The sequence below is a fragment of the Anser cygnoides genome, chromosome 4, assembly GCF_040182565.1.
Source record: "Anser cygnoides isolate HZ-2024a breed goose chromosome 4, Taihu_goose_T2T_genome, whole genome shotgun sequence".
NCBI lineage: Eukaryota > Metazoa > Chordata > Aves > Anseriformes > Anatidae > Anser > Anser cygnoides.
The window spans coordinates 16,844,271-16,860,240 of NC_089876.1; the positions used below are offsets into that span (position 1 = coordinate 16,844,271).

Below are 15,970 nucleotides of genomic sequence, written 5' to 3' on the forward strand. Positions count from 1 at the left end.
TTTTCCCTAAATTATTGATTGAGCTATTAGAGGTCTGAGATAAAAATTTAATTAGTTGTTAGAGGCTTCACAAAGTATGACCTGCTGAAACATACGAATGGAATTGAAAGAGAGCCATCTGACTACAGGAATTGCAGCCAACAGAACAGAACCCTTATGGGGCAGAAAGTTAACATCTGTTGCGGATTTCTAGTGTTTTGGGCAAAGTGATTTTTAGTTGAAATCTGACTGATGTTTTTTAGCTGTCTGTGTTATGAAGAATAATAAAATGTATAAGATGTTGTCTTGAATCATGTGCACTGTCATGTTGAACTGTTAATTTCATATTGGAGTGTCCTTGTCTCCACAATCTAAAACTCATCAGTCTAACAGCATGTATTATGTAAAACAGTACCCGTTGTTTTCTGTTACTGAGATTTTTATTTCTGGATGCTTTTTTTCTCTGTATTCTATAGCTTTTTGCTCGAGATAGGGAGAGGAAAGTGGGCTGGAGTTGTGAAAGCAACAGAAGATACTTATGTGCCTGTCTGTCACTAAAAACCATTCCTGTAATATACTTAAAATAGAAAAAAAAAATCATTTCCTGCTTTATGTGAATTCAAATGACAGTGAGGCTCAATAATTCACGATCTGTCTTCTTGCCTGCCTACTTAGACAGAAACATATCTTTGTCCTACCCTATTTAAGTTTCTCATAGTTGCACTATGTGCACCCATCTCAGACTGTAGCACTGTTCTGATGATTTCATTTCAGGATAAAACCTTGGACTTAATTGAATATATTATCAATATAATTGTTTCAGGAAAAGTGACTTTCAGCAGATGGGAAAATAACAGTATTAACAATTATCATGATTTTATTGTAGGATTTGCAAAGTTTAGGAAGGTTTATCAAGTCTGATATGATGTCATATCCAAAATATCCAGCACTTCTTAACATTGTCATTGGGATTTAAACTTTTCTCATGGAGCACAGGAATTCCAAAAAAACCCAGTGAAAATCCAAAAGCACAGAACTCCATGTAATAATAAGGTTTATGGTAAGCAAGTAAGTGTTTATGTGACACTTCAAGCAAGGGGGATTGGAGCTGCTCTTCTCCAGACAGATAAAGGTAGGTGTGGATAAAAATAAAGCAATCTTCACTAATGATGCTATAGTCTTCTGCTTTTGTCTTCAGTGAGGTTCAGGTTAGCTGACAAAACACAGGACACCAAAGAACAAGGGCAGCTGACATTGGTTAAGTAAACAGAAAGCTGGGGAAAAGTCTTGTTGAATGAAACAGAAAGACTCAAGAAGAAGAAAGAGTAAGGAATCAGACCAAGGTGGCACCAACGGTTCAGAAAAAAACAGCATGCCATAGCAATAGGGCTGGCTGAATTACAGGCTTTATAGTTCACAGATATATATAGATAGATATAGATATAGATATATTCTTTTTAATTTGGCTTAGTGTCAAATTGGAACAAATCCATTCTTTTTTTTTTTTTTCTTTTTTCTTTTTTAAGAAAAATTTCTTCAGAAAACAAAAATTCCAGGAAAATGTTTTGGAAACACTAACATACTGTGTTTCCAAAACCACACATTTCCCTCTGACCCTGCAGCTGCTCAATGGAACTGGCGTTCATGGAAGAGCTTTGTAAGAAGGCGAGGTCTGCAGCGTGGCTTCAGGCTTTGAAATTTTGGGTCAGCCACCATGGGCAGGCAACAAATAATAGGTTTAAAGTGAACTGTAAGAGGTTTTAGATGAGAATTTATGTTAAAGATACTTTTCTTATTTTTTATGTGTATTTTTATATGTTTTAAAATAGCTATCCATTATAGTATCCATTTACAAATACCTAAATATCCAAACAGTATCCATTTACATTAAATGGCGTACACATATATAGATATATATGTGTAAATTTATCTATTCATCAGTAATAGTTTGTCTAGAAGGTTGTGGATTTGCCTATAGAAATTTTGCGTGTGGCTTTTGACTTTTTCACATCTTTGCATAACAATTCTGAGCATAATAACAGCTGACTTGCTCTTGTTATTTTGCTTTTCAGAAACCACCCAATGTTTACAATATATAGACTGAAAAAAATTAAAGTAGATGACACTCTGCATTCTCTTCCATTCATATTTCTTGTGATTTTTTTTTTTTTATTTCCTGGGAGATGTCAACAAGACCTAGAATGGTAAAGGTTAATTTTTTGTAACATTCCCTAATCCCATTTTTTTTTTTTTTTGCTTCAGTCTTTCTCTGAATACTTCTTTTCCCCAAAAATTTGGCTTCTCAAATCCACTGTATGATTATGCTTTTAAGATCCAGGCACTGAAACAACAGGTTTTTTTTTTTTTTTTTTTTTTGGTGTGTGTGTGTGTCATAGCAACTAAGCAACACAGTTTAAATTAAGGAAATTTAAGTCTTCAATACTCACAGTTTTGTGATTTACTTGTACATTCAAAATAAAGAATAATAACATTAAAAAAGTTCTCCAACAACTTGCAAAGAGAGAGTTTAAAATAACAAAGAAATTGCAGTCTGCTGGTGGACAATAACATGCACCAAAACTATGAATAGCACAAATCAATTGCTTGCAATGAATCACTCACTCAGATTAACAGTGAAAGATATAGAGAGTGAAAGGTATGAAAGAAATGGGAAACATACAGAAATTAAAGAAAATATAGAAGGCCCAGATTTTTTTTGGCTAGGCATATACAGGACTCTTAGAAACATTGGCAGGTGTATTTTTGATTAAAAATTTTAGTGAGATTCTCTGTATGAAAAAAGTAACTGATTGTCTTTTACTTTAGCTAGCAAAAGTCTTGTTGCACGGGACATTTTCAGTTTTTAGCTGATCACTGTTTTGCAAACATCAGCAAATAAGTCTTCAATACTCACTCACTCAATAAGTTTGTGAGTCCTTCTCACAAACAGAGAAGGACTGGTGGGAGATGTGGTGGTTGGAAGCTGTCTTGGGCAGAGTGACCACGAAATGGTAGAGTTCTCTATTCTTGGCGAGGCCAGGAAGGGGACCAGTAAAACTGCTGTATTGGACTTCTGGAGGGCTGACTTTGAGCTGCTCAGGACGCTGGTTGGCCGAGTCCCTTGGGAGGCGGTTCTGAAGGGCAGAGGAGTCCAGGAAGGCTGGGCGCTCCTCAAGAAGGAAATCGTGATGGCACAGGAGCGGTCCGTCCCCACGTGCCCAAAGACGAGCTGGTGTGGAAGAAGACCGGCCTGGCTCAACAGAGAGTTGCGGCTTGTGCTTAGCAGAAAAAAGAGGGTTTATAATCTTTGGAAAAAAGGGCGGGCCACTGAGGAGGACTACAAGGATGTAGCGAGACTGTGCAGGGAGAAAATTAGAAAGGCCAAAGCTCATCTGGAGCTCAACCTGGCTACTGCCGTTAAAGACAACAAAAAATCCTTTTACAAATATATCAATGCGAAACGGAGGACTAAGGAGAATCTCCGTCCTTTACTGGATGTGAGGGGAAACCTAGTTACTAAGGATGAGGAAAAGGCTGAGGTGCTTAATGCCGCCTTTGCCTCAGTCTTTAGCGGCAATACCGGTTGTTCTCTGGATACCCAGTGCCCTGAGCTGGTGGAAGGGGATGGGGAGCAGGATGTGGCCTTCGCTATCCATGAGGAAATGGTTGGCGACCTGCTACGGAGCTTGGATGTGCGCAAGTCGATGGGGCCGGATGGGATGCACCCAAGGGTACTGAAAGGACTGGCGGAGGAGCTGGCCGAGCCGCTTTCCATCATTTATCGGCAGTCCTGGCTATCGGGGGAGGTCCCAGTTGACTGGCGGCTAGCCAATGTGACACCCATCTATAAGAAGGGCCGGAGGGCAGACCCGGGGAACTATAGGCCTGTCAGTTTGACCTCAGTGCCAGGAAAGCTCATGGAGCAGATTATCTTGAGGGTCATCACGCGGCACTTGCAGGGCAAGCAGGCGATCAGGCCCAGTCAGCATGGGTTTATGAAAGGCAGGTCCTGCTTGACGAACCTGATCTCCTTCTATGACAAAGTGACGCGCTTGGTGGATGAGGGAAAGGCTGTGGATGTGGTTTACCTTGACCTCAGTAAGGCTTTTGACACCGTTTTCCACAACATTCTCCTCAAGAAACTGGCTTCTCAGGCCTTGGACTGGCGTACGCTTCGCTGGGTTAGAAACTGGCTGGATGGCCGGGCCCAGAGAGTTGTGGTGAATGGAGTCAAATCTGGTTGGAGGCCGGTCACTAGTGGTGTCCCCCAGGGCTTGGTACTGGGGCCGGTCCTCTTTAATATCTTTATCGATGATCTGGATGAGGGCGTCCAGTGCACCCTCAGTAAGTTTGCAGATGACACCAAGCTAAGTGCGTGTGTCGATCTGCTCGAGGGCAGGAAGGCGCTGCAGGAGGATCTGGATAGGCTGGAGCGATGGGCTGAGGTCAACTGTATGAAGTTCAACAAGGCCAAGTGCCGGGTCCTGCACCTGGGGCGCAACAACCCCAAGCAGAGCTACAGGCTGGGAGATGAGTGGCTGGAAAGCTGCCTGGCCGAGAAGGACCTGGGAGTATTGGTTGATAGTCGGCTGAATATGAGCCAGCAGTGTGCCCAGGTGGCCAAGAAGGCCAACAGCATCCTGGCCTGTATAAGAAGCAGTGTGGCCAGCAGGTCTAGGGAAGTGATTGTGCCCCTGTACTCGGCTCTGGTGAGGCCGCACCTTGAGTACTGTGTTCAGTTTTGGGCCCCTTGCTACAGGAAGGACATGGACGTGCTCGAGCGAGTCCAGAGAAGGGCGACCAAGCTGGTGAGGGGTCTGGAGAACAAGTCTTATGAGGAGCGGCTGAGGGAGCTGGGCTTGTTCAGCCTGGAGAAGAGGAGGCTCAGGGGCGACCTTATCGCTCTCTACAGTTACCTTAAAGGAGGCTGTAGAGAGGTGGGGGTTGGTCTGTTCTCCTACGTGCCTGGTGACAGGACGAGGGGGAATGGGCGAAAGTTGCGACAGGGGAGTTTTAGGTTGGATGTTAGGAAGTACTTCTTTACCGAAAGGGTTATTAAGCATTGGAACGGGCTGCCCAGGGAGGTGGTGGAGTCACCATCCCTGGAGGTCTTTAAAAGACGTTTAGATGTAGAGCTTAGCGATATGGTTTAGTGGAGTACTTAGTGTTAGGTCGGAGGTTGGACTCGATGATCTTGAGGTCTCTTCCAATCTAGAAATCTGTGATACTGTGTGATACTGTGAAATACTTTCACCTTATGTACAGATCGTTCACTGTGATTTGAATTCTGAGCAGTTAAAATGATTGGGAATCCAAAGATGTTAAAATTCTGACATAAGTTGACATATTTAGGAAAGTTTTCCTAGTTTTGTTGATGTTTTCTGTAAATAATAGGGTTCTTTATTAGTATTTCATTGATTAGGTTAGGTAACTGAAATGTTACATATCAGCTTTTCCAATTACTTAGCTGTATAAGCTCCTGAAAATGACTGAACAATGATGTCTTTGCTGGTAATGGAGACCTAAATGCAAATGAAAGGTGCTTTTCTGCTTTCTCTGAGATTGGCTTGAGTATTTTTGTAATTAAGCTACTAAGACATGAATAAAAAGTTACTACATTTTGGTATTTTCAAAATATTTAAAGGCACAACTGCACTCACATTCAGTATGCTTTCATTTAGGTATTTGTGGATGATTTTGTATTAGAAGAACTCAGTTTAATAGAAACTTAATAGATTTTAAACATTCTCATAAATTTCTCAGTAGAGTAATTACACTAGTACACATACATGTTTCCTCTCCCATTTTGAAAAATTTGGAAACAGTATTTGTAAATGTGTCATTTTCAATTTTTTTATTATTATTATTTTTAACAATTCTTTCTCACAGCTTGAATAAGTTTGGTTTACTGTTTGAAATCTGTGCTTTTTTCCTAAGTTATGGGACTACTCAAGAGTCAGAGTCACAAGTTATTTCCTTAGATTCCTTAGATATACGTAGATTTTATAGCAACCTTGTGATGAATTTGGAGGAAGAAAAGAACACTTTTCTTACGTATGTTTTTGAATGCATCCAATAAGAATTTGCTTTTCTTGAGCATTCATACTGAGAATTCATGAACATTTTTTAAAGTAAAATCATAAGAAATTAAAATGTATTTGAGACAAATTAGGTACAATGCCAAGCAAAAGATTTCCTTGCCTTTTGCAGCAAGTCAGTAACATACTTAGGAGCAGAATTCTGGCATCTTAACATCTTTAACCCAAATTTAAATGGAGTTTAAATTAATAGCTAATGTTAACTACCAAATATAACAGTAATAAGAGAATTTAAATGAGCAGATGTGAATCATAAGCATTCTTGTATTTCTGTGCATATCTAAGAAAAGATAAATATATATCAGGAACTTGAATACAGATTAGCTTTCAGGATTTGATTCTACTTTAACTTGCCTTGATATTCACTTTTAAATAGGTGAGACCTCTCTATTATAGGAATTCACTACAGCCCTAAGATCTACGAACTCTTCCACAACTCACTTTGCTGTGTATTCTGAGATTTTGTACTTGTTCTGCAGTTGGCCCTTTGCAATTTTTGCTTATCTGTGAAAAATGAAATGTAAAACTGAACAGTTAATCTTGCATAAATATTTATAGATAATAAAAATGGCATGTAATTTGATACTTTTCTTAATTTAAAGAAAAACATTTGGTGAAATCTCAGTTATATTAATTGCAAAAACTTGGCAGAGTTCCCATTTTTAAAGGTGTCAGTTTGCAGTTGCATTGTAATATAATCTTATCCAAACTCTGTGTAATCTGTTCCAAGGTAAGGGAGATGAAGGAAGAGAAAAAAAGAAAGGGAAAAATGCGTATGCAATCATCAGCTAATACAGGCATGCAAGAGAGAATATTTTTAGTTTTAAATGCATTCTGTTATATTTGGAGATATTTAGTTTGAAATAAATTTTTGGAGTGCACAACATGTAAAGACATGATATGAAAGAGAAATCTTTTTCAAGACCTTCATTTTCAGTGGTTGCCCTTTCTACAGTTTCACCCTTATTGTTCTCACAAGTCTCTTGATAGTATTTACTGTAAAAAATGGATTTATGAGAATGCATTCAGGGAATTTTAGTTGGGCTATTTTACCCTCATATCCCCAAATATTTGTAGAGGAAAAACCTCATTAAAAAAGCTACAGCAGTGAAAAAAAAAAAAAAAGAGATTTTTTTTCCTGCGTGTAGGAAAAGAAATTTTGCAAAGACTTTAATACACTTTGTTATGGAGTGGAAGACTGAGACCTAAAACATGTTCAGGACACTCAAGTACTGTATTCAGGATATGCATTCTATCCAATCCCACATTTCTTCCTAACTAATCCTATTCAGCCAATTCCCACTTAGAATTTATCCTTCAGAAGATACAAATTGTTTCTTTTTTTTACTTGAAGGAGTTGTTTAAGTTGTTCTGTTTTGGCTGCACTAGCATTTGAGGAAAGAACCATGGTAAGTGTGACTATAGGATTCTTCAGGTCTCATGGGAAAGACTTCAACTTGCTTTGAATCCTTTGTAGCTGGGCTGAACAATAGTAGTGTTCAAGCATGTTATTTTTAAAATACCATGCACATAAAATAAACTGATCATACTGCAGTTATACACATTGTTACCATATGTGTGTTGTATAAGCACAATGAAAATCATCTAGTAGGGAGAAAAATATTGCTATATAATGCAATGGGAAAATAAAAATCAAAGGCAATGTAATTTACAACTTGGTTAATGGATGGTAAAAGTAATGAAGTTTTCTTCAGAAGAACTTGCAAGACAACACTGAATGGGGAAAACTAAATAAATCTGAAGAATATAATTCAGGAAAAAAAGTGAAACTCACAGAAGTCCTAGTTCTTGTGACATCATTCAACAAGATAAAGGCTATTCTATGCATACTATTGATGTGTTCTGTAAGCTGTTGCTACATCTCTCTCAGGTTATAACCCTTGTAGCACAGTGACCTGAACTGTTCCAGTCACAGTGTCTCTTTGTGATAATAATTTAGTAGTGATTTCAGGAATATAGTGATTTCATACACAGTCTGCAGTTAGACTAGCATCTTCTTCAGGACCCAGAGAAGTTATGGTTCTTCCTGTTGTTTTTGTAGGCTTGGTGAGATGCAGAAAACATCTAGGTCCCCTTCCCAAGCTGGAGTTCAGGATGAATGACTGTGACAGTGTATGTGAATGCAATCAGGTACGAAATCAGCAGTTTTAGGTTCTGATCGCCAGGAGAAAGAGGTAAAGAAAGAGAGAATGAAGTGGAACAAATTCAGAAAAGATTCAAATTTAAGTTAGAGATTATGAAAACAGGAGGTGCAAGAGAGGATGTAGGCTTGTTGAGTCTCAATTAAAACTTTCATCTCTGTCCCTCATCAATTTTTTGCTTCTCTGTCCTGGTGCTGGCAGTAGGGCATGTTCTTTCTCAACACAGTGTCAATGGTTCTTTCTGACTATCAGAATACTTGTGGTGTAACCAAGCAACCAGAAAATGTGTAATGGAAGACAGGCTCTGTTTGCAACATCCTGTTATGCTTCCTTCTCTGTCAGGTTTGCCGTTACTGGGCTGAGAAATACCTGATTCATTCCAGTGCTCATAACCTTAGGTATGGGACTGCAGCAGGATAACTTTGAGAGATGCAAGAAAGGTAGGAAGACAAAACAAGTAAGCAGGGTGAATAAAAACCAATGTGATTAGAAGATGAGTGTAGAGGTTGAGCTGTACTACACTTTGACATCAGTTTTATGTCTCTCCCACTCAACACAGATCCATGGCCTGGGACACAGTGATTAAAACCCAGGAGTCTTCAGCTGAACTAGAATCAGTCATCCTACTGAAAGAGCAATTTCTCATCACCACTAAAATTTGAAAAGGGATAGCATGGGCAGAATCATTATCTTAGTTTCCCTACTGTATTACAGAAATTGTTATTGTCATTCCTGGTTTACTTAGGCAACTTTTACATCCCCACATCCCAGACCTACTTGTGGGAGTAAGTTGGAGTCATATTCCTTTACCCGATAATGTACTCTTTTTTTTTTTTTTTTTTCTTTTCCCTTCTGGCTGTTGCCATGGAATCTGCCACTTTAGTTCTGTTATACTCAAACACCTGTTAATCCTCTGACCTTTTCTGCAGGCTTGATCCCTTGATCACCGTCAGTGTTGGCAGTGAAAGTACAGAAAGATCACAATATTCGTTGTTGCAAGGCCTGCAGGTTTCCACCCCCATACTTCTAATTATTTTGTGACTTTATATTGTTATAACATTGTCACTTAATTTTCCAGAGAGATGCTGCTGCCTTGTTAGATTAGGACAGATTTAAAGAAATCTCTTTAAACCTGATTCTCATTCCACAGAGAACCTTTTCTCTCTCTTTCTCAAATTTTTAAGGTTACCTTAATGAATGTCCTTTGTCCTTGAGTATTTAAATGTTTTTGGCTAGTGATTTTCAAAACTAAATTGACTTGGCACGCAGTAAGTCACTAAAGTAGCAATATGACTTTAGTCTCTGTTGTTGCTCATTCCTTTCTGATTCTTTTCCTCAAATATTGATGCCACTGATTGACCTGAATCAATTTCTCTTTGTTTTTTGTTGTGCTCCTAAGATAAATACAGCACAAGATTAAAACACTGACATACTGGAAAAACGACAAACAAACAAACAAACAAACAAAAAACCAGAACAGTTAAAAGTTAAAACATATTGTCTACAGGTTACCCTGCTTCTGTATCTTCCGTATGCTAAGTCAGTTTGAGACGTCATAATAGATTTTTTGCAGTCAATTGAGTAAATGAAGCTAAAGGTATTAATGTCTTTTTTTTTTTTTTTTTTTCTTACTACATCGTGTTAGGAAACCAATGCAGAGTGCCAGCTGTTGGGAGTAAGTTAATGTTGCACTGCAAGAGTAGCGTGTATCTTTAACTGCATTTGCTGGTAGTAAGAGCTGGTGGGAATTCTGGGATATTTAACAGATAAAAAGCCTCTTAGTTCTTTGGCTCAGTTTTCTTAGTTTTAGTTTTCAGGATGTCTTATCTGGGTGCTTGCACATTTTCAAATATTTGATTTTCTTTTAAGTGTAGTCTTAACTCAGAATTTCCTGGCATTGTCAAATAAACATGGGAAGCAACCTTCCATTTTCTGCAGAATGAGAAACAAAGCTGCATCTCAAATTTTATACTGCTTGGGCCAGTGGTCCTTCTTAAGATCAATAACGGCTCGGTAATCTTAATTAAAAATAATTCTATTTATGCTCTTTTGAATTTGTATTTCTCTGTACAGGTGTATAGCTTAGCAATACTAGCTCTAGTGCACCTGGAACGATACTATCTTAAAACAAATACTGAGCACTAACCTTCCTTTCCCTTCTCCACTCCTCCCAAACCTTCAGGTAGCTAGCAGCTGATGAATCTAGTTTCTAGGATACCAGTGAACCAGATGGTAACACACAAAAAAAGAAATAGAAAAACATGTTTTCCTCGCACTTTTAAAATAATGTTTTCATGTTGTTCGTCAGATAAGTTATGTATAACTTGTGCTAAAACCACATTTCATTCTAGGAAAAAGATGTTGTTTTTCAAAATGTCAGTAAAATACCTATGAGAGTTTTGAGATGTAAATTCCTAGCTGTTAAAATATGCTGTCATGCAATATAACAACATTTAATACATGCAACCATGTAATTATGCATAATAACTGGTGATCATCGTGTATGCTGATAGGAAGGATATGAGGGGGGTGGGGAGGCTGTTGTGTGTTCAGCTGGTCCTCTGCACCTGCAGAAAGCAGACAACTCTCCTCACTGTGGAGGAAACAAGATAATGACAGTATGATATTAAATGAAAACATTAATTCTTTGGAGTAAAATACAAGGAAGAAGTCTATCAATTAAGATGTGTTATTGTGAACATTGAAATTATGTTGCATGTCATCTTAAAGAAAGCTGAAAGATTAGTGGAATAAAATCCGTAATTCACTGTTTGCCACGTAGTTGCTAAATCTATTATTTCTACTTTGGAGAAGATTTACATCATCTATTTAAGCTTCTGTTTGTGATAAACTCTTTATATACATATTAAATTCTACTCGGGTACTGAAGTAAATAATGAAATCATCAGCCTGTGTGATCTAATATTTTAGCCTAAAAGAAAAACAAGGCACTATGAAAACATAATTGTACTAATACTGTGATTCACAGCAAGTGTTATTAGCTCAGGCATAGTCCTGCATTAATTTAGCTAAATGGTTTTTGGACGCGAGGTGGATTGCATCCAGCCAATTTGGAGTGTGGGTGGGGCTAGCCCACGGCTTTCTACATCCAACACACTAAGCTGTTCAGTTATTTATAAAAAGCAACTTAATGTGTTTGGGAAAGATTACATTCTGCCGAAATATTTGTGCTAACATTGGGATGTGGATACCTGCCATCTGGGGCTGATGAAAGAGGGCATAAACTACTCCCAGAGATAAAAAACATTTCTTTCAGAGAAGGAAGCACCCCATAATGCTGTAGCTCTCAAGAAACCAGTACATTACCAATATTTTCTCCATGACTTTCTGCAATAAATATCATTGGAAGGATCATTCTGCAATAAATATCATTGGGAACTATTCCTCTCACTAAACAAGATTTATCTATCTTTAAATTATTAATGATATTGTGTCACATCCTTTGTACTTTGAGTCTTGGACTAGGATCTTAAGCAAAGATGATTCAACAGTGCTAATGGGCAGGGTTCTTGTGGCATTTCAGAGGCCACTTCTGTTAGTTTCACAAGTAGAGCTGTCACGTACAGATATGAAGACGTAGAAGATACAAATAAGGGATGGAGCAAGCCAGCATTCCATCCTCATATTTAGGCTTCAGTCAGACGTGATGGTTAATCTCTTTTTAGTGGGAAACATCCTGGGGACATGGTGACAAATTAACTACTTTTCAGTTGTTAATTTGGCTTCCTTACGTACTGAAATTTTAAAAAGGGCAATGGACCCTACACTGTAGTACTGACAGCGGATAGTGCTAGCAAATTTTTCTATCTTTTTGTCATTGTTGGTATCAGCACTGTCACCTAATTGTCACAGTAGCTATCTGAACAGAGTCTTTGATTTCAGCATAGTATGATAAGAATGCAATGAACTTAAAAGCAAAGTTTAAATAAACACTTTGAAAGTAAGGTCAGAAGAAGTTGGCTTCAGACAAATACTGATATTGTAAGGTTAGATTGGTGTGGAGGGTCTTACTGCAGTTACTGTTTAACATTTAATCTGCTGAACATATATCAACAGGTGCATCAATAAGATAATTGCTTGTTTGCTGTTCAGCGCTTAGAACATTCCTGTAAATGCAGAATAGCCCAATGACAACCAATTAAATTGTGAGGATCTGAATCAGTAACTATGTGCAGAACCTCAGCAATGCAATCCTTACTCATTGTCATATTCTGGATTGTTGACATAGGTGCAGGAACACTGTACAAGAATGTTTTTTATTGAAGAGACAGCCCATCTGCTTCTAATAAAGAATATATTAATGATAATTAAATACAGTAGAATCAAGAGGGAGAACACAACTCATGTTCATATCATACTAGAAGAACATTACTATACAATTAACATTAATATGCAATAATCATTTTCACAAACTGACAATTCCAATCAGCACTGTAGAACTCTACAATTAAAGCATCAGTGTAATTAAGAGCAAAGCTTTCTGATAGCCCACATTACAAACAAATGACTATAAATTTGAATAATGTGCTCATCATGAAATTGGCCGTTAATCAGATCATAATCAGCGTTATAGTCAATCCCAAAAGAAGCGTGTTATCTGACTTAAGAACAAAACACCGCCTTTCAGCTAATCTACAGAGCAGATTATATGCAAGTATATATATTGTATCCTGGAGTCCTCATTTCCTGAGTCTCTGTTTTCCCCTGTCTATGATTCTGTGAGTTTTGTGTGCAGTTGAGGTAATGCGTGTCAAAACTGGGTAAATGGAAATGAGAAACTAGCCACTCAGGCACTCATCCATCCAAACAGAAAAAGAAAAAAAGAAAGTAAAGTACAAATAAAGGCTACTGATATTGTTAATTTCTTTCTCCTCAGTAAAGTAATTTTTGACTGTGCAGACTTTCATTAGAGTAAACAGAATTATTGGTAACATCAATTTCAAGCTCACTGTTAACAGAATATTTTCATAAATGCCTTGATAGTCTTAAGTGTAATGAATGAGTTCTCAGGCTGTATTATTTCTGAAAGGAGTGTGGACATGTTTGCCTACTTTTTCCTTGGCATTATCTTGAGCAGTTGTGTGATGAGTTGTATCAGTTTCTTGATCTCATTGCAAACTTCCCAGCAGAATGTTTTCATCTCAGAATCACTGCAGCTGAAACAAAGCAACAGGGTAGGGAAGCAATATGGGGTGAGGGTTTTAGAGCAGGTTCAGCAAACCTTGAAAGTCATTTGAGAGTTATTTTGATTTCTGCTAAATGCCTTTTTCTAAAGCATGAGCTTTTTGTAGAGACTGTATGTGATACATATCAAATGTACCGTATGTGAAGTTTAAAAATCATTATAAGTGAGAGGAATATACAGTATGACAAGACTTGGAGATAATTTATGGGAAAAGAGAAATATATTCTGATGATCTTTCTCTTTTATTATTATTTTTTTCCCTATTTAATTTAATTGTAGAAAATACTGATTTTTTTTTCTTTTTTTTTTTTTTTTCCCCTCCTTACTAGTTGTGTAATTTCAAGGCAATAAAAAGAAACATAATAAGAACATATGGAACATGGATTTTCAAAAAGAAACAGTTGGCAAAACCATGCCTCAGATTACTGTCAGAATATCAGCCTTTCGGCAAGCTTGGACTAGAACAGATGGGAAAAGTCAAAACTGGTAGTAGTTTTCCACGCTTAGCACAGGAGAGCAAGTTAACAGTCTAATTCATCTTTGGCATAAGATGATTTTTTCTTTAACGGTCTTTATGGCCAGGGTCTTTCTGTTCTCTGTAATACTGTACAAGGGCCAGAGAATTGCTATAGTGTATATATATATGCTAAGACCTATGGCCTCGACTATGAAGACTGAGGTAGGATATGAGTCTATCTGATGGTGGAGCACTGGGCTCCATTTCATTCACACTGCATGAAATGAAAGCAATATGATGAATAGGATGAATAGGAATAGGATGAATGACTGTGCCTTACTCCAGGACATGTTTCAACAGGGTGCCCAGCTTTGATGGGCTTCATTTTAATGACATGAATAATCCCTTTGATTTCAGTAGCTTTTCTTCTTAGGACCTCAGTGGGAATTTTCATACACTGAAATCTAAGCACATGTTTGAGTTACTTGGTGCTTGTGTCTTACTGGAATGGTGATGCACCTCTGTACTGAACTGACTTTATAGGCTCTCAGCACTTTGTAAATACAACTTAAATATATTTCACCTTAAAAAAGTGACACAAATATAGCTAATATCCTACCACAGTAGCTAGTGGACTAGGTTCTTGGCTCTTGGAACAGGAGAGAATCTGTTCACCACAAACATGAAAATGCTAAAAAAAAGGTGAGAGAAACAGTGCAGTTTTCTCATCTTTTCAGTGACTGTACCAAATTTTCAACAGAATGACAAGCTTTAGGCTGGTTTGCATGGCAGCTGTTCTATAAAACAAACTAACAAAAACCCCACAAACAACAACAAAAACAACACAAACAAACAAAAAGAAACTATGGAAATATTACTTCAGTGAATTGTGTATCTGTGTATCCTAGAGGATTGCAAGCCTCCAGTTACAAGCAGAGTATTACATATGAGACACAAACATCACTCGTTCTGTTTTCAAATTTAAAATATTGAAAGCATATCATCTCTCTGTTGCATGTCTTTAAGAGAGTAGCGTAAGAGAAGTGTGTGATGAGAGTTGTAGTTGATTGCCTTTGTAATGCCTTAGTATAGGATCAGTCCAAATGAGAAAATAACAGTAAATCTTGTAAAATATCACTTTGCAATTCAGTTTCTGATTGCTTGCATCCAAAACAACATTTAGGGAGGCAACTGGTAAGTTGCCATCTCAAAAGTAGATAGAACTTGTCTTTGAGGGACTACTGAAGATTTGACTGTCTTGCAAGGTTCCCGACATCCACTTCTGCAGTGATTTCAGTAGAAGTTTAGGATAGTGAATATATTGCCAAATTAGGTGTTGAACAAATGGAAGCCTTCCGGAATAGGGACAGATTTCAGAAAAGGGGATATTATGTTGTCAGTTGGCATGTTGATCTTAGAAGTTGCTCCCTTTTGAAGACAAGAAAGCTTTGGTTAACACAATTGCCTAGACTTTACCAGTTAGCCTTCTATGGTAGTCGGTTAGCAGTGATTGCTATTGTCACTAATACACATTGCAAACACCCTACTTATCCCAAATCAGCAAAAAGCAACAACATAAAATGCTTATAACATAATATGCTACAACACATATTTAATAGCATACATTTTTTCGAATAAAACTAATTGGTGTTATCCCTGTTTTCTGATATTCCCCAATTCCTTATATTTTAACCAAAAGTATATGCTTTTGAGATTAATATCTGTCTCCCACTGTCTGTCTATACGACACTTACTGCAAAAGAGTTTTTGTATCAGACCTTTGCTGGTGGTCGGCAGTAATCTGCCTGAAAATACCTCTGAGTGTTGCATGTCCTTGAGATGTAAGACTTGTCTGTGTTGTGGAAAGGTATTCAGTGCAAAGACTACTGAGCTAAATGAGAAAAATGATACATCCACACAGTTCATTGAAGTACCTCTCAGAACGGCCTATTAGCTTCAAAGAGTTGATCTAGTATCTGATTATAGCAATTAAAAGGCAGGAGATGAGTTGAGAAAGCTTGCCTTTTTCTTATTAGCTGGAGTGTGAGAAACCTGTGTTTCTCACCCT

General features: G+C 37.7%; 1 long non-coding RNA gene across 1 annotated transcript in view; it reads left to right on the plus strand.

Moving 5' to 3' along the window:
* The first annotated feature begins 7,672 nt into the window (after window positions 1-7,672).
* Window positions 7,673-15,970, plus strand: part of LOC125179904 (uncharacterized) — a 39,195-nt gene continuing 30,897 nt past the window's right edge. The window contains exon 1 of the long non-coding RNA XR_010830974.1: window positions 7,673-8,679. This is a non-coding gene — a long non-coding RNA (uncharacterized lncRNA). The remainder of the gene's footprint in view (window positions 8,680-15,970) is intronic.